General features: G+C 52.6%; 1 protein-coding gene and 1 long non-coding RNA gene across 5 annotated transcripts in view; one reads left to right on the top strand and one right to left on the bottom strand.

The window, feature by feature from the left end:
- Positions 1–3,393, bottom strand: part of NDST1 (N-deacetylase and N-sulfotransferase 1) — a 71,662-nt gene extending 68,269 nt beyond the window's left edge. For 2 of the 3 annotated variants that reach the window (XM_067732281.1, XM_067732284.1), the window contains exon 1: positions 3,266–3,393. The gene's annotated coding sequence lies outside the window, so the exon portion shown is untranslated. Of the gene's footprint in view, positions 1–2,820; positions 2,971–3,265 lie in introns of those variants that run through there. The other variant, XM_067732283.1, reaches the window with a different exon arrangement.
- On the top strand, positions 1,480–13,096 carry LOC137221885 (uncharacterized). Of its 2 annotated transcripts, XR_010942194.1 has the most exons (5): positions 1,480–1,655; positions 2,027–2,100; positions 9,021–9,222; positions 10,179–10,213; positions 10,923–13,096. It is a non-coding gene; the product is annotated as an uncharacterized lncRNA (long non-coding RNA). The 2 variants fall into 2 exon arrangements; XR_010942193.1 differs by lacking the exons at positions 1,480–1,655; positions 2,027–2,100 and adding an exon at positions 3,390–3,526.
- Positions 13,097–21,178: the final 8,082 nt, after the last annotated feature.

The raw sequence follows: 21,178 nt of genomic DNA, 5'->3' as shown, positions 1-21,178 counted from the left end.
GCCCTGTCGACATAAACTACCAGAAGAGCTTTTCCCCTCCACTGACCTTCCAAAGCCCGTCTATCACTGATCACATCCTGCCTCTTCGCCATCACTTGATCCTTGCCTTCCCTCACCTGTCAGATTAGCGGCCTCTCCAGCCAGAAAGCAGGAGCATCTCACCTCATTTCATTTCCCAGTCACCCCCGTCCACAGACATTTTCCATACATATTTAACAAATTACCCTAACGTTCCAAGTAAAGAATGTCCAAGTCCTCCAAACAGTCCAGATATTTCAAGCCATACCCAAAACCAAATTCCAAGCCAGCAGAAGTCTGCCCAGTCTCTAGGGACTCGCAGGCCTGGCTTTGACACCAAAGTGCAGAAGATGGGTCAAGCAGGCCCAAAGCCCAGGGCAGAGAAAGCTCTGGGCTGCTAAGACCAGAGTCCATTTCTAAGTGTCTCACGTGCAGGTCTCTCAGTTGGCCCCTAGGTCTACCCCCAGCCTATGATTTCATATTCTTAACCACATTCTCAACTTGTGATTGTAAAACTGTTCTTTGTATACCCCTTGTGATAGGAGACTCACTACCCATCTTTTCATTCTTGCTGGCTCCTCCTCCCTTCACCTGTTGATTCTCTTGCTCTGATCTCAAGGAGAGTCTGACCACACGCCTAGGGTCATCCCCATCCCTCAGGAATCTTTTCAGCCCCTCCACTCAATCCCCCACACTTCTGGGCCCCCTTAAAGTCTAGCTAAGTAGTGGAATTTCCACTCTTGTTCCTACCAGCTGGCAGTGAACCGTCAGCCCAGGAGGACCCCCTATCCTCAGGGCCCAGGAAAAGCCTACGGACACTGCAAATTCCAGAAGCAGTGCTGGCACAGCCCTCGGAGAAGTTAGAAGAGTAATGCACAAACTTTCCTCTCCCCAGGACTTTTTTTCGCTATCTGCTCCCACTCCATTGTTTTAAGATATCATTCACTAACTAGCAATTTGTTTTCCATTTTTTTAGAAATTACTCAAGGCCCCCGCTCAGAGCCTGACCCACAGTCATGGGATGGTACCCCCACCAAAAGGCTAGGCCAGCACAGGGCACTAAGGTGAGTGAAAGTCTGGGCCACTCCACATTCACTCCTGGGCTATTTACATGGAAAATGCATGCCCTAGGCTCAGAAACCCACACACGTATGCATTTTCCATAAGGATTCTGCAATTGAGACATGTGCTCAGAGTCCACCCTTCATTACTGCTCTCAAGGACCCTTGGGGCTGGGGCATTACTTTCGCAATGAGGACCCTGCTGATGAGTCAAACAAGAGGACACCTGCAATATAAATCCCATCACCCCACGGGCTCCACTCCTGGCCCTACCTCTGCCCCCTGCTGATCTGAAAGTGACCTGGTCTGGATGGAGTAGAAAGGCTCTTCGGTCCCCTGGGTGCTGAGGAGAGGCCTGTTGACAAAGCCACCAGCTGTCCCCAGCCAGAGCCAGGGAGCACTCCTCCCTGCACCACCCCATACTATGAAAGCGTTCCTACCACGGACCCAGCCAGCAACAGAACTTGGACCCTTAACGGAGCTCCAGGCCTGGGCTCCAGCTGCCCACAATAACAAGAGCCAAGGCACAAGACCTCAGCCCACACCAGTACCAGACAGAAGGAGCATCACCTGAGGGTAAGGGTAAAGGGAAGAGCGGCCTGTGTCCTCATGATTTCAATGGAAAATGAGCTCGGTCACAGCAGGATCTTATAAAGCCTTGTAGTTGAGACTCAGGCTGGGGGAGGGGAGTCAAATCCAAGTTCCACCACATCACAGCTGTGCGACCTTTAGGATTCTGTGCCTCTGCCCCGCTGTAAAATGCTGCTAATAGTAACATGGGAGAATTAAATGAGATAATGTATCTAAAGCAATTGGCCCAGGGCCTGACATATAGTACACATGCAACAAATACTTGTTGAATATAAACATGCCACCATTTACTAAGGTACCACAGGTTCTCATTTCATCCTTATTCTGGCTGATTCTATACTTTGCCCATTTTACAGGTGAGGAAACTGAGGCTAGGGGAAGGTAAGGAACCAGCCCAAGGCTACAGAGCTGGGAAGTGACAGACATCCAGGTCAGTCTGAACCTCAAACCAGGGACAGTAATGCCGCAGGCCATTCCAAACGCTCTGGGGCAGGGGTTGGGGGTGGGGGCGGTTTTACAGCACCCGGGTGTGATGGTGGGATTCTGTATCCCCTGGGCCTGGCACGGCTCCTAGCTGACCTGCGTGCTTAAATCTGGGAAAGAGCCAATTTCCCAGTCTGTCCCAGAGCCCACGCGTCCACATACGCCCCCTCCTACCCCGTCCCAGGGTGTTAAAGGGCAGCGTTCAAAGCAGGGGTACAGTTGCTCCCGAGAACCTGAGGGAGAAGGGAAGTTAGAGACCAGGCCGATCACAGCCCACAGAAAACCGGTCCGGCTGCCTTACCCTTTCCGAAGCGGGGACCTAGCCTCTAACCCCGTCCCTCGCCAGACAAAAGTTTCCCCTGTTCGGGAGTAGAGGAGGGGGAGGGGGCATTCCTCGTGAGTGACATTATCCGTGACCTACAGCTGCCGCGCTGCCCTCACCGGCACCCCGGCCTACCCCCGGCCCCCGCCCGCTCCCCCACCCCTTTGTCCTCCCACCCGGTTGCGCGGGGCCCGGCAGACTCTCCGAGCCCGCCCGGCGCCCGCCCGCACCAAACTTGCGCCGGCGGCCGCTTGGGCCCCGCGCGGCCTGCACGCCCAGCTCGGCTCGGGCCCCGCAGGCTCGGCGACAGGGGACTGGCCCGCCCCGGCCCTCTCAGCCTCTTACCTGCCACGGCTGGGGCGCCACCCGGGGCAGTGGGCACTCCCGGCGAGCTGCCGGACGCCTGGGTCCCCTGGGCTGTGTGTGCGCTGCCAGGCAGTGGCCCGGGCCGGGCTTAACCCCTTCGCGTCCGCCTCCCGCAGCTCCCACCCACGCTCCACGCCGCAGCCGGCGTTGCCGCCGCCCGCCCCGCCTCCCGCCCGCTCTCCTCCCCCTCCCCCTCCCCCTCCCTCTCGGTGCCCAGCCCCCAGTCCCGGTCCCCGGCACTGCGCTGAGGCAGCGCGCACCCTCCCCCCTCATCCCGCGGTGGGAGGTGGGGGTCTCCCTTTAGACTGCAAGTTGGGGCGCGCCGCCTCGCTCACCGCGGGCCCGCGGAGCACAGAGGGGCGAACCCGCGCGCCAAGGGGCCCCCAGCCTGTCTCCCCTTACCCACTCCGTCCCTGGCGCCTACCTCCCCGAATGTCGGCGGAGGGAGCGGGGTTCGATCCCGTGATGGAGCGTGGGTGCCGGCCGGAGATCTGCTCCACAGGCCCGAGCGGCCGGCTGGCGTGCGGCGCGCACCCCGGGGCGGGGGCCGGGGCGGGACCGGGCGCTGCTATCGGAGCTGGATTTCTCGGCTTCCACCCGGATTCTCCCTCGGCTCTCCCGGCCGATTCGGTGCTGCTCGGCGACCACGTGACGCAGGCTGCCTTTGACCCCAGTCTCAGAGCGGGTAGGGGGTGGGGGCCGGAGGGGGTGTCAGATGCGGGACCCACGAGGGCCCGAGGCGGCTGCCGGGAGTCCGGGAGGCGGTGACCCTGGGGAAACAAAGCCCGGGGGAAGCCAACAAGTTATTCGGGGGTCAAAGAGGGAACAGCACTGGGGGTCGGAGAGGCTGCAGAGAGACCGAGAGAGACAAAGACCCGCACCCGCCGGGAGCGCCCTGGCTGGCCCGAGGGGGCCTCCTGGCTCTACCAACACTGGGCCGATGACAACCCTCCAGGGCCTCCTCAGACGGCTCCCCAACAGCCAGGTCTCTGCTGGAGTGACCCCTTCTGGGCAGTCCTTCCCAGCCCCACCTACCCCTTTGCCCTTACTCTCGAAAACCCCTTTATTTCTTTTTTCGTGATTATCTGGTTCACTTACTGGTTGCATTGTTTACTAGAATGTCATCTCCCCCAACAAGTTGTTCCCAGCTGAATTCCCAGCGCCTGGCACATAACAGGCAAATGAAGAGGTTGATGACATTGTGCAAATCTCTTCTCCCACTGCGCCTCAGTTTCCCACCCCCAGTGCAACCATCTCAAGGACCCTGCAAATTAGGCAAGATTACACTGGTCATCGTCATTACACAGATGAGAACAGCGAGGCCCAGAAACACAAAATGATTTCTGGGAGTCTCTGAAGTGGCTGAGAGCCCCAGCCTGCACTCAGATCTGACTGTTCCAGGTGGGGCTTTTTACCATCCATGAGCTTGCCTGTAATGAGGGACTGGGTCATTAGTTGATTGGTTGATTAGTGAGCCATAAGGAGCTTGCTAATGATGTAGATCACCAGGCCACCCTAGAGATCCCGACTCTGTGGGCCTGGGGTGAGACTAGCAAATTTGGAAAACAATGGATCGGTGGTTTCCGAAGGACCTTCAGAGGCTCGAGATTACCTAATTGTAGGAGCAAAGCTTAAAAAAAAATATGAGCAACCAAAGCAGAGCCAAGAGAGGTAGAAAAGCCAAGCTTGACATGCGAAAATAGGACAGAATCATCCCAATTCCCCTAACGGGTAACCTCCTGTGCTGGGGGGAGGGGGGGAAGGGGTTTCAGCCAGCCCATTCATGTCTCGGAGGAGGAAAGACGCTGAGGCCTGAGCAAGGTTGATGCTGGGGAATGGGACCAGGCTCTGGACTCCCAGTCATGCCCATGTGACAGCTTTGCATGGAGTGTAGTCAGTAGGACTAAGCCTAAGGGTGGTGATCACAGGCCCACACTGATGTTCAAAGATAGGCTTGTGACTTCCTAGTGCACACTCCAGCCATGCCACCAATTTAGCCAGGGAAAGCAACATCCACTAGCAAATTCTCTTTTATAATCTACGTTCCTGTGGTCAATGATCTAAAGTTCTTGAATACTGTCTGGGTCTTGGGCAGGTTAAACAAGCCCCTAGAATCTTATTTTCATCCACATGAGGTCCTGTAGCATCTTCCCTGTGCCAGGCACTGTGTTCTTGGTAACAGGGTTGAAAGAGACATGGGTCTGCACTCTCAAGAAGTGTCGGGGTGTGTTTGGAGGTGATCTGCATGTCCCTCCCTGTGTCCGGAGGCTGGCTGAGCTGAGGGCCTGCTGGGGAGACCCAGGGCAAGTGCTATGGCCTACAATAAGAGGGGAGCAGAACAAGGGAACTTTGGGGGGAGGCAGCCTCTGAGCAGGATCTGGAGGGACCGGAGGGGATCAGGGCGGGGATACGGACATTCCTGGTACAAGGAACAACCTGTTACAGGCCACATGGAAAGCGTTCAGGAAAAGCTGAGTGTTGCATGGAGGGGGGTGGGGGGAAGGGTAGAGGAAGCAGGAAGGAAAGAATGAGCAAGAAAACTGGAGAGGTGGGTTAGGAGCAGTTTATGGGTGACCTTCTCTGAGGGGCCCAAAGGAAAGGACATTATCCTGAGGGCCAGGTGGAGTGAGAAGGCTATAAGTAGGTGAGGGAGGTAATAAGAGCGATGCTATGGGAGGGTAGAGAGGGATGGAGGCCAGTCAGGTCACGGAGCTATTCTCCTGCCCAAGCTGAGCGAAAGCCAGTATCTCACCAATGGAGTTGCAGGTCCCGAGCATTGGCAGGGGGGAGGGGGGACAGCTGTGAGCTGGGGTGACTCCCCATCACCGACAGCTCTTCCTACTCTTTTCAAATCTTCAGTTACCGTTCACCAAGTTGGGCCCAAGGCCCTCCAGCTCACTGTTACCCAGAAAGCCTGCAAAAAGGCAAGGCCCAGGCTCCACCCTGGGCATTGGCCTCCATGGGTCTAGGTGAAGCTGAGGACTCGCATTTCTAACCATACCCTGGGAGGTTCTGAGGAAGATTGTCGAGGTGCCCTGCTCCTCCACCCCCTCAGGACCCACCCACACCTCCCAGAGCTTTGGGGCCCTTCTTTGTGCTGGTAACTTCCCCTGCCCACACCCCCTCCTCAGTCCAGTGTCCTCCCCACTGGCCACTTGACATGCTCCTTGGCTGCCCCAAGGTCCCCTTTATCCAACTCTGTAAACCAAAGGCTGAACTTCCAAACCTGCATCCACCCAAACCTGCTTCTTTCCCTCCTCCTATGTGTCCAGTTCACGTGTCCAGTCCAGAAATCTGTCACCAGCCCCTGTCCCCACATCCCATCCATGAGCCAGGGCCACTGGTTCCGCCTCCAGTTTTCTGCTCTAACCCAACCCCATCCCTTCCTCTTCATCACTACCACCCTAGTCCAATCCAACATCTTGTCTCTGCCTCAGCCCGTGTTAACAGCCCCTTCACTGCTCTCCCTCCCCCCCCACTTTGCCTCTTCTAATGCAACCTAATCATGCCCATTTCTTACTTAAAGCCACCAATGCCTTCCCATTGCTCTCAGGATAAATTCCCCACCTTGTTGTCCAGCCTTACCTCTTGTCCTAAGTGGTATGCCTGGCCTTCCCCTTTACCTGACTAATTCCTCGTTCAGAGTGTGGACTACCTGGGTTTGAATGCTGGCTCTGCCACTTACAAGCTGTGTGACCGTGGGCCAGTTTTTATTTTTTTTTAAATAAATTTATTTATCTTTTTTTTTTGGCTCGTTGGGTCTTCGTTGCTGCAGGCAGGCTTTCTCTAGTTGTGGCGAGTGGGGACTACTCTTTGTTGCGGTGCGTGGGCCTCTCATTGAGGTGGCTTCCCTTGTTGCAGAGCACGGGCTCTAGGTGTGCAGGCTTCATTAGTTGTGGCATGGGGGCTCAGTAGTCGTGGCTTGCAGGCTCTAGAGCGCAGGCTCAATAGTTGTGGCGCACGGGCTTTGTTGCCCCGCGGCATATGGGATCTTCCTGGACCAGGGCTTGAACCCATGTCCCCTGCACTGGCAGGCGGATTCTTTGCCACCAGGGAAGTCCCGGTGGGCCAGTTTTTCAAACTTTCTATGTTCATCTCTAAAATGGGATAACAGTCTGTACTTCCTAGGACAATCGTGAGAATTAAATGAGTTAAACATGTAAAGCCCTCAGAGTGGTGTCTGTCACATGATAAGCACTATTAAAATGTTAGCTAAATGGTTAATTTTTATTTTGGGGGTATCAGGTTAAATTTCCTTTCCTCCTGGGGCTTTTCCTCTGTCCCTAACCCAGACCACTTCCTGGTCTACATGTCACAATCCCTCTTCATCATCCTTGTAGTTACTTGTCGGCTGCCTCTCTCTAGAGTGTAAGCTGTGTGTGAGCAGGACCACATTTGTCTCAGACACAGCTGAGCTCTGGAACCCCACACAGAGCTATAGTCACAGGGCAGGCAACCAGCACATATTTGCTAACTAAACAGATAAAATGAAAGTCAACAGATTCATCACAAAACAAAGAACACTGCCTCCCTACAACATGCCCATCCATGGTACTTCATTCATTTAGTCATTTGACATTGATTAGTACCTCTCCTATAGTCTTCCTCACACCATCCTGGTGGGGGAGGAAAAGTAGAGGGACATAGAGATGAACATGACAGATGTGGGCCCTGTCCTCAAGGAATGTATGGTCTACTGCAGAGACAAACATGTAAATGCACCAGAAGATATGACGCAATGTAACCATGTTGTTATACTGGCCTGAAACAATTCTGCTTCCCAGGAGGTCTTTGGGACAGGAAAGTGAAAAGTAAATGAAAACAGACACTGTTGCCTACTTTAGCCCCTACCGCCAGGTCCTAGCAGGGTTGTCTATAACAGAGCAGGAAGGGTAGGTCCTGTCCCAAGGGCATTAAGATCACCCCCTCTTTCCCTGCCTGGAGACCTCCTATTCAGCCTTCAAGGCCCCACTTAAGCAGCACCTCCTCTGGGAAGTCTTCCGGTTCCTGCCAGGGCTCTCTATGGGACTTCGTCACGGCTCTAGTGATTTTCTGGGACTATGGTGGCATTTGTCACAGAGAACCCAAATTTCATGTCATTTGCTTCTTAAAAAAGTAAAAGGTGATTCAATGAATGTGTAACTACATGTGATTTCACGGTTTGGACTTCAGTGGAGGCAGAAAATAGCCTCTGTCAGACCATGTGACCTGATTTGTGGTTTGGAGAACATGGTCACCGTAATTACAGCATTGACCACATGGTGTAACAGTTTCCTCTCTCCTCTCTCCTCTCTCTCTCTCTCTCTCTCTCTCTCTCTCTCTCTCTCACACACACACACACACACACACACACACACACACACGCACGCACACACACGCAGTTCTTCAAGGACAGGGACTATTTGCTTTCTGGCAGACCTTGATATCTGTTAAGCAAATGAAGGAGAAAAATCTGTGAAATGGGCAGGTTATCCATGCTTCAGATGGACAATGGATATAAACTGTTCTGAAAAGCAACCAAAGACTGTCTGAGGTGGGGGATGGGAGTAATTAACAGCAATTAATTGCTTACTCTGGTGCATACTACCTGCTTTCCGCCATTTGTTATTGAGCAGCCCAGAGAGTTGTAGCTCAGAGTGGTGAAGCAACTTTCCCAAGGTCACCCAGACAGGCGTGGCAGAGGAGGTTTCGAATCCAGCCCCACCTAACTCGAAGGTTAAGTTCTTAGCACTATTACCGCACCTCCCAGTGCCCGGGGTCAGTGAGCCTCCAAACTGTGCAGGACCACCTGGGTTCTGTGCCCTAGTCCCCCGCTTCCACAGGGTTCGCCCACCCTTCCCTGTTGCACCCCCACTTTCATCTACGCTGCTGCTGTCTGAAGAGCACTTGCAGCTGGTTTCCAAAGCAGTCCCGTCTCTGGGGCCAGGTTTCCTGTTTCAGGCAGAACCCACCCAAGGATGTGTGTCCCGCCTTCCCCAGCCCATTCCTCACTCCCAGGAGCTGCCTGGGCCAAGGACTCAGCTAGCACAATCCCTTGCACGTGCAGCACTCTTCCTGTGTTTTCTAAAGCATTTCCCAATTCTGTAAACCAATTCCCGGGGACTCCACAGCAGTCCTGAGGATTTTTCACAGTGGAGGCTTTTTCACCCCCATTTGATGATGATTTTCCACCCCCAAAGGTGAGAAAATGGAGGTTTGGCCAAACTGTGGGAGATCCCCTCAGCTGATCAGAGAGCCGAGCTGCAGCTAAACACCATTTCAGACCACCGCCTCCTTCTTCCAAGTCCCTGGAAGGTTCAACTTGACCAAGAGAACGGAGATGAAGGGTGAAAGATCTTTGGAATCCTCACACAGAGAAGATAATAGCTTCTGCAAACAAATGTAAATCGGTTAATTTCCCTTTTTACTGTGTTGATTGTGATGCACTAATTACAACCTGGCGAAAGAAAAATACAAGCGTGTGTGGTCTCTAAATGATGCTACCACAATAGGCTCAAAGTCCTCTGAGGGCAAGCCAGGGTCCGGGGCTCAGTTCCAGCCTGCTAATCTGGGAGCAGAACCCTCTTCATGTGAGGGCAGAAGCTAAGGGCGGCGGCGGAACTGTTCCTTCCCAAACCTCTCCAGAGGAGCTCAGCACTGGCCTTGCCCTCACCCCCAGGCCATTTCTCATCCACTCCTCCACTATCTGGCCTCCTCATTCTTCAATTTCTTCACTTGACCACCAGGAGCTAACTCCTTTTTTAAAAAATTGAAGTAAAGTTGATTTACAATATTGTGTTAGTTTCAGGTGTATAGCAAAGTGATTCCGTTATATATTATTTTTCAGATTATATTCCATTGTAGGTTATTATAAGAATAATATTGAATATGGTTCCCTGAGCTATACAGTAAATTCTTGTTGCTTATATATTTTATGTATAGTAGCGTGTATGTGTTAATCCTATACTCCTAATTTATCCTTCCCCCACCTTCTCCTTTGGTAACCATAAATTTGTTTTCTATGTCTGTGAGTCTATTTCTGTTTTGTATACAGATTCATTTGTATTATTCTTTTAGATTCCACATATAAGTGATATCATATGGCATTTGTCTTTCTCTTTCTGACTTCTCTTAGTATGATAATCTCTAGGTCCATCCATGTTGCTGCAAATGGCATTATTTCATTCTTTTTTATGGCTGAGTAATATTCCATTGTGCATATATACCACACTTTCTTTATCCAGTCATCTGTTGATGGACACTTAGGTTGCTTCCATGTCTTGGCTATTGTAAATAGTGCTGCTATGAACATTGGTGTGCATGTATCTTTTTTAATTTAGAGTTTTCATTGTTTCCAGATATATACCCAGGAGTGAGATTGCTGGATTATATGGTAACTTTTTTTTTAGTTTTTTAAGGAACCTCTATACTGTTTTCCATAGTGGCTTCACCAATTTACATTCCCACCAACAGTGTAGGAGTGTTCCCTTTTCTCCACACCCTCTGCAGCATTTATTATTTGTAGACTTTTTGATGATGGCCATTCTGACTGGTGTGAGGTGATCCCTCACTGTGGCTTTGATTTGCATTTCTCTAATAATTAGTGATGATGAGCATCTTTTCATGTGCCTGTCGACCATCTGTATGTCATCTTTGGAGAAATGCCTATTTAGGTCTTCTGCCCATTTTTAAATTGGATTGTTTGTTTTTTTGATATTGAGCTGTATGAGCTTGGAGCTAAATCCTTTTAACATGACTCAGATCAAAAGATTACATTCATCAAAGGCAGGGGGGGACATTTCTTCTCAAGATTCCCATCAATTATTCCAGTTAATTCTCACCACTCCCATGGGGTAGGGGGTGGGCACCACAACCCCCACTTTCTAGTTAAAGAAAATGTGGCTCAGGGTCCCAGCACCTCTGGCAAGTGAAGCAGGGAGGCTGGGCCAGGCCACCTGGTCTGGAGGTTGCTGTCCAGTTCTCCTGGGTCCCTGCACTCCTTACACATACCCAGCCTCCCTCATTCGTTTGCATTCTCCTCCTGGGCTACCTTGTCATCTTCGTTTATGATTCCTGAACTAATCCAAACTGCCTTTTTACAGATATGGAGACACTGAGGCCCAGAGAGGAACAGGGGACTGCCCCCATCACCAGTGAGGCAGCCGAGCTACGACGACCCTTCCCCATTGCCCAGCTGTGTGTGCATCAGAAGCTGAGAAGAAGGGGGCACCAGTAAGGCAAGGATGCCCAGGGTCAAGTCTAGACATCATTCCTGGGCCCTTGGAGATGTGCCAGCGTATGGGGGGAAGGGCAGTGTTGACCCCAGTGGGAAGTTGGCTCTGGAACTGGCATGGTGGCCAGACTCTTGTCTGGGGCTATCTGCTCCAACAGGCATGGAAATTCTTATCATTCCAAGGCCTCCTCTTCACACAGACCTGTCTGGGCTGGGTCTGTCCTGAGATGGAGCTGGGGTTGCGGGAGGGGGCAGGAGGGAAATGGCAGGGATACCGCCCCCCATTCACACACAACATGGTCACACGCATTCACCCATCCACTGCACACACCACTCACCCCACCCACCTCCCTTTCCCCCAACCTGCCCTCCTTCCAGTGCTTAAGAGCTCTGGAGCCAGACTATTCTGTGTGGAAATCCAAGGTCAGCCTTCACTTACTGTCACTTAACGTGGCTTCAATTGTTTATTTGTAGAATGGGGATAATAGTACTTACATCGTAGGGTTATTGAGAAGATTAAAGGAAATATTAGGAAACCACTTAGCACCATGCCTGGCATAGCTATAGTTGTTACTGTTGTTTTATCCAGCACTCCCCTATAGCTCACTGGAGTTCCCCCTCTATTGTACATACACACCCCTCCCCAGAGGCCAACTCCCAGGCTGCCCTCAGCCAGCTGAGCCCACCCTCACAGCCCTACCGCCCGCCCTCTTACCCCTCTACTCCAGGCAGCCTGGGACCCTCAAGGCCTGGGTACCGGCCACGTGTGCCCAGCATTCCTTCTGCCCAGAATACCCTCCTCTCCACCTCTTCACAACTCTAACTACCCTCTCCTTTCCTTCAAGTCCCAGCTCCAGTCCCACTTCCTCTAGGACGCCTTCCCTGACTGACCTCTGATCTTCCTCCTCTGAATTGCTGAGGTGCTCTGAGTGAGTCATTGCCACTTAGTACTGCCTTGGAATTCCTGACTCTGTCAGTAGCAAAGCCTCTTCCTTCTTCCTCCCCACAATCTCTTAAAATTGAAAACAGCATTCTACAGGCAGATTTGAAGCACCCTAAATCAACCTGCTGATTCCTGTGTCACCCCACATCCTAGCACCTGGAGTCACCCATCACACATCTTCCTAGAGCTGGGAACAGGGTGGGGCTCAGAGACCACGCAGTGCAGGCCAGTTACCCAGACAGACAAACAGAATACTCTACAAACTGGGAGAGGCTGGAAGGATCCTCACTCTGTCACTGGGGTCCGTCCCAGGAACAGTTCTGCTGAGGAATGGGGAAGCAGAGAGGGCCATCTGGAGCAGAGGCTCCCTGAAACTCACCTGTAGGAACAGGTGTCGAGGTAGACCCTGCAGCCTGTAGAACAGTGGCCTGGGGGGAGAGGAGGGAGGGGCAGGACTCAGACTCCACACCTTTCATGGGGAGAAGGATGCAGACCTGTTCTGGGAGGCCCTGGAAGATGCTCTGGGAACCAACCATGAGGGTGGAAGAAGCTGCAGGAAGCAGATCCCACTCGACACCCAGGAACTCTAACCATTCCAAAAGCCCAGCAGCCACGGCGGCAGTGAGTTCTCCACGGGGAAGGTGGGGGGAAGGGGTAGGCAGAGGCTGGTCAGTGCTGGTCAGGGTGGGCTAGAGGATCCTTGCACTGGGTGGGAGAAGGATCAGGATTCTTCTCAGATTCTTTTAGGCTCTGAGAGTTAGTGTCTAAGACTCAAAGTCAGCTAGCAATATAAAGATCTGGAAATCTGGTTCTAAAATTCTATTTAAAATTCTGAAATGAAATACATGAAATTAAAAATTTTCCAGTAGCCATGTTTTAAAAGCAAAAAAAAAAAAAAAAGGTGAGATTCATTTTAGTAATACATTGTATTGAACCCAATATATGTAAAATATTATCATTTTGACATGTAATTAATATAAAGAAATTATTAATGAGATGTTTAAAATTCTTTCTTTTATACCAGGTCTTCAAAATCCACTGTCCACTTTGTATTTTACACTGTCCACTGTGTAATTAATATAAAGAAATTATTAATGAGATGTTTAAAATTCTTTCTTTTGTACCAAGTCTTCAAAATCCACTGTCCACTGTGTATTTTACATGTACGGCCCATCCCATTCAGAGTAGTCACATATCAAAGGCTCAATAACCACATGTGGTTAGTGGCTACAGTGTTGGATGGCACCGTTTGGAAACCTAAAATCTATGACTCACTTGTCTGAAATTCTGGGATGCTGTGCCTCTGAGATTCTAGAATTCTGCAGCGTACTCACATTCTATAATGCTACAACTGCGATTCCACCAGATTAAAATGTTGCCCCAAGTCTGCGTATGGAGAAGGCTTCTCCCCACATGTCTTTTGTGTGGAAAGAAATCTAGGCCCCTTCAAAGCCCCTGGGTCGGGGGAGAGGGGAGCAAGGAACCCTCCCCTCAGCTGCCTCCACCATCTGGCCCAGCCGGTGTTAGAGGGGTGGGCGTGCCCGTGTGACCAGGGCACTGGCCTCTCCACGTGGAGCTGCCTCTCCCACCATCCCTCCGGCTCGTCATTTCTCCATCCGTGCACACAAGCCTGGCAGTGGGACTCCTGCCTTTGAGTCCTCCTGGGGAGGGGGCATGACCCGGCCCCCCAGCCTTGGTTTCTGTCCACTCTGGAGAGCAACTGGGGAGGCTGCTGGAGCAGATGGAGCTGGGGAGTGTGGTTCAAATCCCAGATGGAAGCCCCTGAGGATGGATCTAGTCTCCATCTGCTCGAGCCTAGGGCCCAGAGACCCACCCATTGCACCTCAGAAGGTTCAGAGTGGTCCTGTGATATAGCCTCAACAATGCAGATGGGGAAAGTGAGGCCCAAAAGCAGAGGAGATTTCCCCCCCAGGCATAAGTCGAGTGTTGTGATCTGCCAGAAGGATGCCTCCTGCTTAGCCATGGGCCTCCTCTTCCTACTCTCAAACTCCCGGTTCCACCTCTGCCTGTGGGGAAAGTCAAGACGCAAACCTGGAATGGCAGGGTGTTAGCGAGGCTGCTGGAAGGCCCCACAGGGGTTTATCCAGGCGGGTGACTTCTTGGCTTCGGGATGCTTGTGCAAGGCCCGGAGTGTCCTGCTTCCAACCAGGCTCTTCCCAGGCTCCCGCTGCAGCAGGCCCGTAGGCCCTACAAAGGGTCCCGAGTATGGGCACTGGGGCACAGGCAGGAGTCTGGGTGAGGCAGAAGCTGGAGCTGGGTGGGGAGGGTCTCGGTTGACATCAATCAGCTTCTGCATCTGCTGGTATCCAGTTCTGTCCTCTATTTCAAAGTCCTTTCACAGCCACAGTCCCATTTAACCTCATGAGAGCCCAAGAGGAAAGGTGGGAGGGAGGGTGTGCCGTCAGCCCATCAACTCCCAGCACGAAGGCCATGCAGAGGACCTGGTGCTGGAGTTTTGTTACTGTCCCACATTTCACAGGTGGGGAAACTGAGGCCCAGAGTGGGGCTATGACCTGTCTCGGACTATAGAGCCAGAGGGAGGCTGGGTCTAGGCCCCTGGGGAATCATTGGCTCAGCACCCATTCAGGGAGTACACCCACCCCACCCCCGCCCCCCCATCCTGCTCCACTCCCAGGCACCCAGACGCTCTGCAGCTGAGGAGACAAAGGTCAGCAGTTACCCGTAGCCATATTTTCCAGGCTGGGCTGCTTCCAGGCTGGGTTTCCCCTCGGAGGAAAGCCCCAAGGTTGTTCTGCGTGGTCAGGAGAACCAGAGAGGAAATGACAAAAATCCTGCTACAACGGGCCGCAGAAAACAGTCCGACCTTTGGCCTCTAGGGATCTGGTTCTGCCAACGTGGAGGCGCGGAGGTGGGGGGTAGGGGCGTGCCGCAGGAAGGTAGCCCTGGAATCCTGATTTGGAAAGGCATCAGCTTTGGAGTGAGGTGGACCTGGGTTGAGTCCCAGCACTGCTACGTAGTAGCTCTGTGATCTCGTGTCTGTGACTTCAGCTGGGCTCTCTCCGGGGGAACTGGCTGATACCCATCTCCAGGGCAGTGGGCGTCTGAGTGTACATCAACTAAGCCCATAGTTAGTTCTTGCTCAAATGCCCTTCCAAGAACTGATCAGTTTTGGGGGCCCCCATCTGCCATACTTCGCTGTCATAAAAATGCTCCATAAATATTTTTTGAGTAAGGAAATGAATGAATGATTTTTGCCAGCCAAGAATATAGCAAAATATAGGGGAAGGCTTTGAACTAGTCTCTCCGGAGATCTGACAGATTCTGTCACAGCTCACAGGGTAGCCTCATTTTTTAAAGCCCTTAATAATAACTAACCTTTCTGAAGCATTCACTATGTCACGCTTTGTTAAGAACCTTAAGAGCACCTAGTTCTCCCAGCAACACTCTGAGGTGTGACTATTATCGCCATGTTTCAGATGAGGAAACTGAGGCACAGAGAGGCTAAGTAACCCCGTGGTCACATTGCTGGTTTGCCGTAGCACCTAGACGTGGAGCCAGCCTTCCTGCCCCCAGACCCCATGGTTTTCACTTGCGGATGGCCGAGGACCCCTTTAGCTCTCCCTTCCAGGCTCCTCTGGCCAGGACTCCCGTCACGGAGGGCGCTCCCCTTCCCGGGCTAGTGCTGGTGCTGTTCAGGGCTTCCCATGGGTTTCGGAGGCTCCCGCAAATCAGCCTTTGGGGGTGTATGTGGGAGATGAAGTGGGAGCTCTACCCACTCCAAGACTGTCACCCTGGTCCTTTGTCAGAGATTAATTCTCACAGCTTTCTGGCTACTTCCTGCCCAGAGGGAGGCAGGAAGTAAGGCCACCTGGTACTTGGGCTCCAACTCCTTTGTTTTCCTTTAGCTTATCCTCCCCCTCCCCTGCCCCAGCTGTGGACCTTCCTCTTCCTTGCCCAACCTCAGACCTTGACCCTGAGGTTCACTCCCAGGCAGACTTTCCAGTGTGAGGACAAGAACTCAGGGCTGGGAATCCAGGGACTGGGTTCTATGTGCTGCCAAGAATGGGGGAGGCGGAGCCTATTTTCTCTCTGTGGAGGGGGCATATTTGGAGAAAGCCTGCCCCGAGATGGGGGAGGTGGGGGTCGGGAAAGTGCCAACAACTCACATGGGCACATCAGTTCTCAAAGAAGCTCCACAGTGAATGTGTGGGATCACCCTGACCACCCTGGTTAGAGATGAGTTGGTTTATTATCACCCCAATTTAACAGAAGAGGAAGCTGTGGCCCAGGAGGATTTAAGGGACTTGTTCATGATTATGCAGACATTTAGGGGCAGGAGCAAATGTTTACCCAAGTCTCCAGAGAGTGTATGATTATAATAACTATTATTATTATTGCAAATATTTACCAAGCTCTGACTCTGCCAAGAACTTTCCTCTCATTACCTCTTTTAATCCTCTCAGGAATTCTAAGTAGTGATCCCCATTTTACAGATGAGGAAACTTGAGGATCAGAGAAGCAAATCACACGCCCAAAGTCCAGTTATTTGCATCCACTAGTCAGGATGTGAACGAGATCTGAACTCAAATCTGTCCGGCTTCAAAGTCTCAGGTCTTACAGGAAAGACAGGGCCACCTCCACCTGGGGTAGAGGAGTCATCTTATTTCCCAAAACAGGGCCTGGAGCAAGCCTGGACTCACCATCCCCTGTTTAGGGTGCTGCTTTGGGCCTGGTGCACATAGCCCCTGGGAGCCCCTCCGGCAACGGGCCCTGGGAAATGTAGCAGGTACTGCAGGACTCTGGGACATGTTGGGGCCATGTCTGTGTGTGAGCAGCATACCTGGTCTAGGCCTACGTGACCCTGTGACACCCTCACAGATGAGGTTGCACATGTGTGCACACAAATTCCTTCCTTCCTTCCTTCATTTACCAAATGCTAGCGCACCAGCCTTCATACCTTCATATTTCTACAGACATTCCTGTTTTTTTTAGACATTCACGTCGTTTGCTGACCTCCCCAAGTAGGGACAGCTACATAATTGATGGGGCCCAGTACAAAATGGAAATGCAGAACCCCTTGCTCAAAACTTAAGAATTCAAAGACAGGGACAACAGAGCATTCAATGATGCATGAGGCCCGGGTGAGTGCACAGGGGGCCTGCATACCTCAGCTCACCTTGGCCTCTTCCTCTGGGCCTCCCTTCCTGCCACCTCATCCTCCTTTCACATCCTCACAAGGTCCATGATCTTCTCCACCTCAGGGCTTTTGCAAAGGCTGTTCTCCCTGCCCTGAACACTTTTCTCAATCATTCTCTCATGAGGTCCTTCTCATTATTCAGCTCTCAGCCCAAACACCACCTCCTCAGGGATGCCCCCCTGGTCCTCCAGCCTCAAGTGGCCACCCACTTAGCTCTTCATCATATCTGCTGTTTATCCCTTCCAAGTGGGCATCAATCTGTGACCTCAAGTGTACTTGTCAGTTTACTGTCTATTATCCATCTTCCCCGGTAGAATGTCAGCTCCCCAGCGCAGGGTCGTGTCTGTCCTGGTCGGCACTGAATCCCAGAGGCCCAAGCCAGTGCTTGGCACACAGTAGATGTTCAATAACTATTTGTAAAACAGTGAATGAATGAATGGACATAGACATCCTTCCACCCCCCTCTCCCCACAACATTGCCCCACACCCTCCCTGTGCACCCCAGATAAGCACAGGGGTTCTCCCTGAATGTCCTGGTGCTCCAGACATCCCAACACAGAAAGCTGATGAGATCCAGATGGGCAGGCGGATCCTGAGGCCTTGAAATGAGGACAGACAGAAGAGGCAAGGCCTGGAGAAAAAGAAAAGAAGATAGAGGGAGGGAGGAGAGGGGAAGAAGGAGGAAAAGTGGAAAGAGAAAGGAAATGGAGCCAGAGGAAGGACAGAAGAGGTAGACAAAGAGGGGAGAATGCGTTGGGCTTGGTGATAATCCCGTTTCTCCTCTTTATTAGTGAAACTAATAATTACTATTAATACCTGGCCCCTCCCTCGTCCCTTCATCCAGGCTGGTGGGGAAGTTTTGAAGATGAAAGTCTGGGGGCGCCTCTCAGATGCAGGTTTCAGGGCTTCACAACCACTAATTAAACTTGGCAGCCCCTTCCAATTACCACCCCACACCCCCTCCCCTGGGATGCTCTGTTACCTGACTCAATGTCGGTCCAGGTGGAATGCTACCTGGGCCTTGAGGAAGGCTCAGTAGCTGCAGCTGGGGAGTGCAGGGTGGGGATGTCGGCAGAGACAGTCATGGGGGAGGTGCTAGAAAGAGGAACCTCACACCAGGTGGCACTGAAACTCAGGAGCCCTGCTCCCAGCTGAAATTACAGCCCCATCCCAGAGGCTGCCCTCCCCCCAGTCCCACCCCAGGGTCTGTGTCTCTGGGCCCTGCCAGATGGCAGTGGGGGAAGTGCTACTGGGAAGGAAGATCTCACCAGGCAAAGAGGCAGAGTCGGCATGTCCAGCTCCTCCACGCGGCCTCAGGGCCACCCGGAGTCCTGGTCTCTCGTATCTTCAGAGGCCATTTCATTGCACCTCCCTCAGAGAGGCCCCCCCTGCTCTCTAGCAGTCATGAGAGACATCAGCCCGGCTCCCCTGCACACCTGCAGCAATGGGACCCTCACTACCTCCCGTTACTGAGCTGCCTGGACTTTGGGCTCAGTGAGCTCATCCAATCCCTTGGTATTAAATACAATCTAGAGGCTCCTGAAGTTACATCAGCAGCTTTCGACCTTTCCAACGAGCCCCAACTGCCTGCCCCATCTTTCTACTAGGATGTCACATTGGTGGCTTCGAAGATAACAGGGCCTGAGCTTGGTTCCCTCCCTCCACCCACGTCACGACCTCCCCAGGCTCTCCCACCTTGGGAAATGGACCCCCTGTCCACCCATTGCTCAAGCTTGGTACCTCGAATCATCCTCATCCCTGCATCCAATCCATCTGAAAATCCTACCAATTCTACTTCCAAAGTCACTCTCAGATCTAGATACCGTCCTTCACCTTCACAGCTGCCATCGTGCTCCGAGCCATCAACGTCTCTCACCTGCGTGATCATCTTCACCTGAATCTCTAAACAAAGTCAGTGGACTTTGAAATACACAAATCACAACATGCCTGCCACGCCCTGCTTAAAGCTCCTCTCCCTTCTCACAGTATGTAGGTTATAACACACGCTCCTCATTCGCCAGGCTCCCGGCCTCCTGGATGATTCCTCGCCAGCCCCCCACCTCCATGCGGTCCGTCAGCTCTTTTCCACCTTGGCTGCTTTTGCACTGGCTTTCGCCTCTGCCCGAATGCTGTTTCTTCTGCCGGCCTCATGTCTGCACTCAAAGTCCTGTCCCTGCCCCTCTAAGTGTGAGCCCACCCTGTGACCTTCTCGGGTCTGCCTGTTTCCACAGCACTTACCATAATCTGTAATGTTGTCAGCTGGCTTACTGGTATGATGTCTGGCTGTCTCCCCTACTAGACTGTACCTTCATGTCTACGCTACTCATTGCTTTATCACTCACCAATGCCCAGCACAGTGCCTGGCACATAGCAGGTACTCAACAAATATGCTAAATGGATAAATGTCCAGGATCCGTAACCTGGTACCACCAACCCATTGGGTCCTGTTCTTCCATTTGGGGTGACTCAGAACAGGTCCTGCCACGTGGCAAAGAGCACAGGGGCCCAGATCCGTCCTAGGAGGCCTGGTGGCGATCTCTGTCCACTTACTCCACTCTGCACCAGCCGAGCGACCTTGGGCTCATCCCCAACCTTCTTCTGCCCCAGCTTCCCACTCTGGAAAATGAGTATAATAATCTGAGCTCCTGGGGGTGTGATGAGGCACTAAGGGAGAATGTACACCAAGGCCACATCACAACCACGTCCCAGGTGGACGTCCTGAAAGAAGCGAAGATTTACACACACACACTCACTCACTTACACTTACATTCCCTAACCAACCTTGGGGCTCAGAAACTACAAAGCTAACTCCCCGGCCCTCCTCTCCCCAGTATACCAGCCCCAGCCAAGGCCTGTCCTTCCCCCAGGAGCGTGGTGATCGGGCGCCATCTAGCGGGCACCTAGGCGAGAGCCGGCATTCCAGCCCTCCCTTCCACTCCTCAGGGTGGGTGGGTGGGGCAGCTCCCTGGGACCCTGCCCTGACCGTCCTCACCAGGCAGAAGCAGGCCTAGGAACAGAGGCGCTGCCCATCAGGGCTCTCGGCCTCTCCCCAGCTGCATAAAGTCCTAACCCTGAACCGCTGAAGGCCCACCTCCCCAGTCTTCGAGCTCACCTCCCACCATTCCTTCCCCTCCAGCCATACAGAACCTTCCCACAAAAGATCCTGAATAATCCAAGTTTTCCTCTTATCTCAGCCTGGGAGTTCTCCCCACCCTCTTCTCCCTGTCCTGGCTGACCCCTACTACCACTCTGCACCTCTACTCGAATGGCACCTGCCTAGAGGCCCCTGACCAAGCTAAATCTGCCCTCGGTTGCCCCATGGGCCTCCTCACCCCATGTTGCTAAACTAGATCCACACACTGTGTTTCTTGCCCCCATTCCTCCTTAGACAAAGACATTGATTGCAGACCCTGTAACGCTCCCCTCTGCATGCTAAGTGCTGAGAGAGTCTGGGGCCCATAAGCTCAGACTGCGGGTGAGTTCTGTAAAAATCCGAAGCAGGGGAATCCCCTGGTGGTCCAGTGGTTAGGACTCTGGGCTCTCACTGCAGAAGGCCTGGGTTCAATCCCTGATTGGGGAACTAAAATTCCACAAGCTCTGCAGCGTGGCAAAAAAAAAAAAAAAAAAAAAAAAAAAATCTGAAGCAGGCGGGTCACAGCCTGTGGAAGATGGAAACTGAGGGGTTTCAGGAAGGATTCAGGGTGCTGCTTCAGGCTGGGCCCCATCTTCAAGCCCCAGAAACCCACTAAGCTGCCGTTAGTCTCTGACCTCTGGCTGTGTTTCTCTGGTGACCTAACTCACCCTCTCTGGGCCACAGCTTCTTCTCCCCACTCTCCCCTTGCGCGCTCATGCAGAACTTCCTTCCAAGGGATGAAGCCCATGGGCAAATTAAAATATGAGTTGTTGCTAAGAATGGGAAGTATGGGGCCTTCCAGGCTGTCCTTGAGGGTGCAGGAAAAGGTCTGGATTTCTCAAAGCCAATTCTCTGTTCTCCCTTCATCCA

The sequence above is a fragment of the Pseudorca crassidens genome, chromosome 3, assembly GCF_039906515.1.
Source record: "Pseudorca crassidens isolate mPseCra1 chromosome 3, mPseCra1.hap1, whole genome shotgun sequence".
In the NCBI taxonomy this organism is placed as follows: Eukaryota; Metazoa; Chordata; class Mammalia; order Artiodactyla; family Delphinidae; genus Pseudorca; species Pseudorca crassidens.
This window is presented reverse-complemented; position numbering and strand designations above follow the sequence as displayed.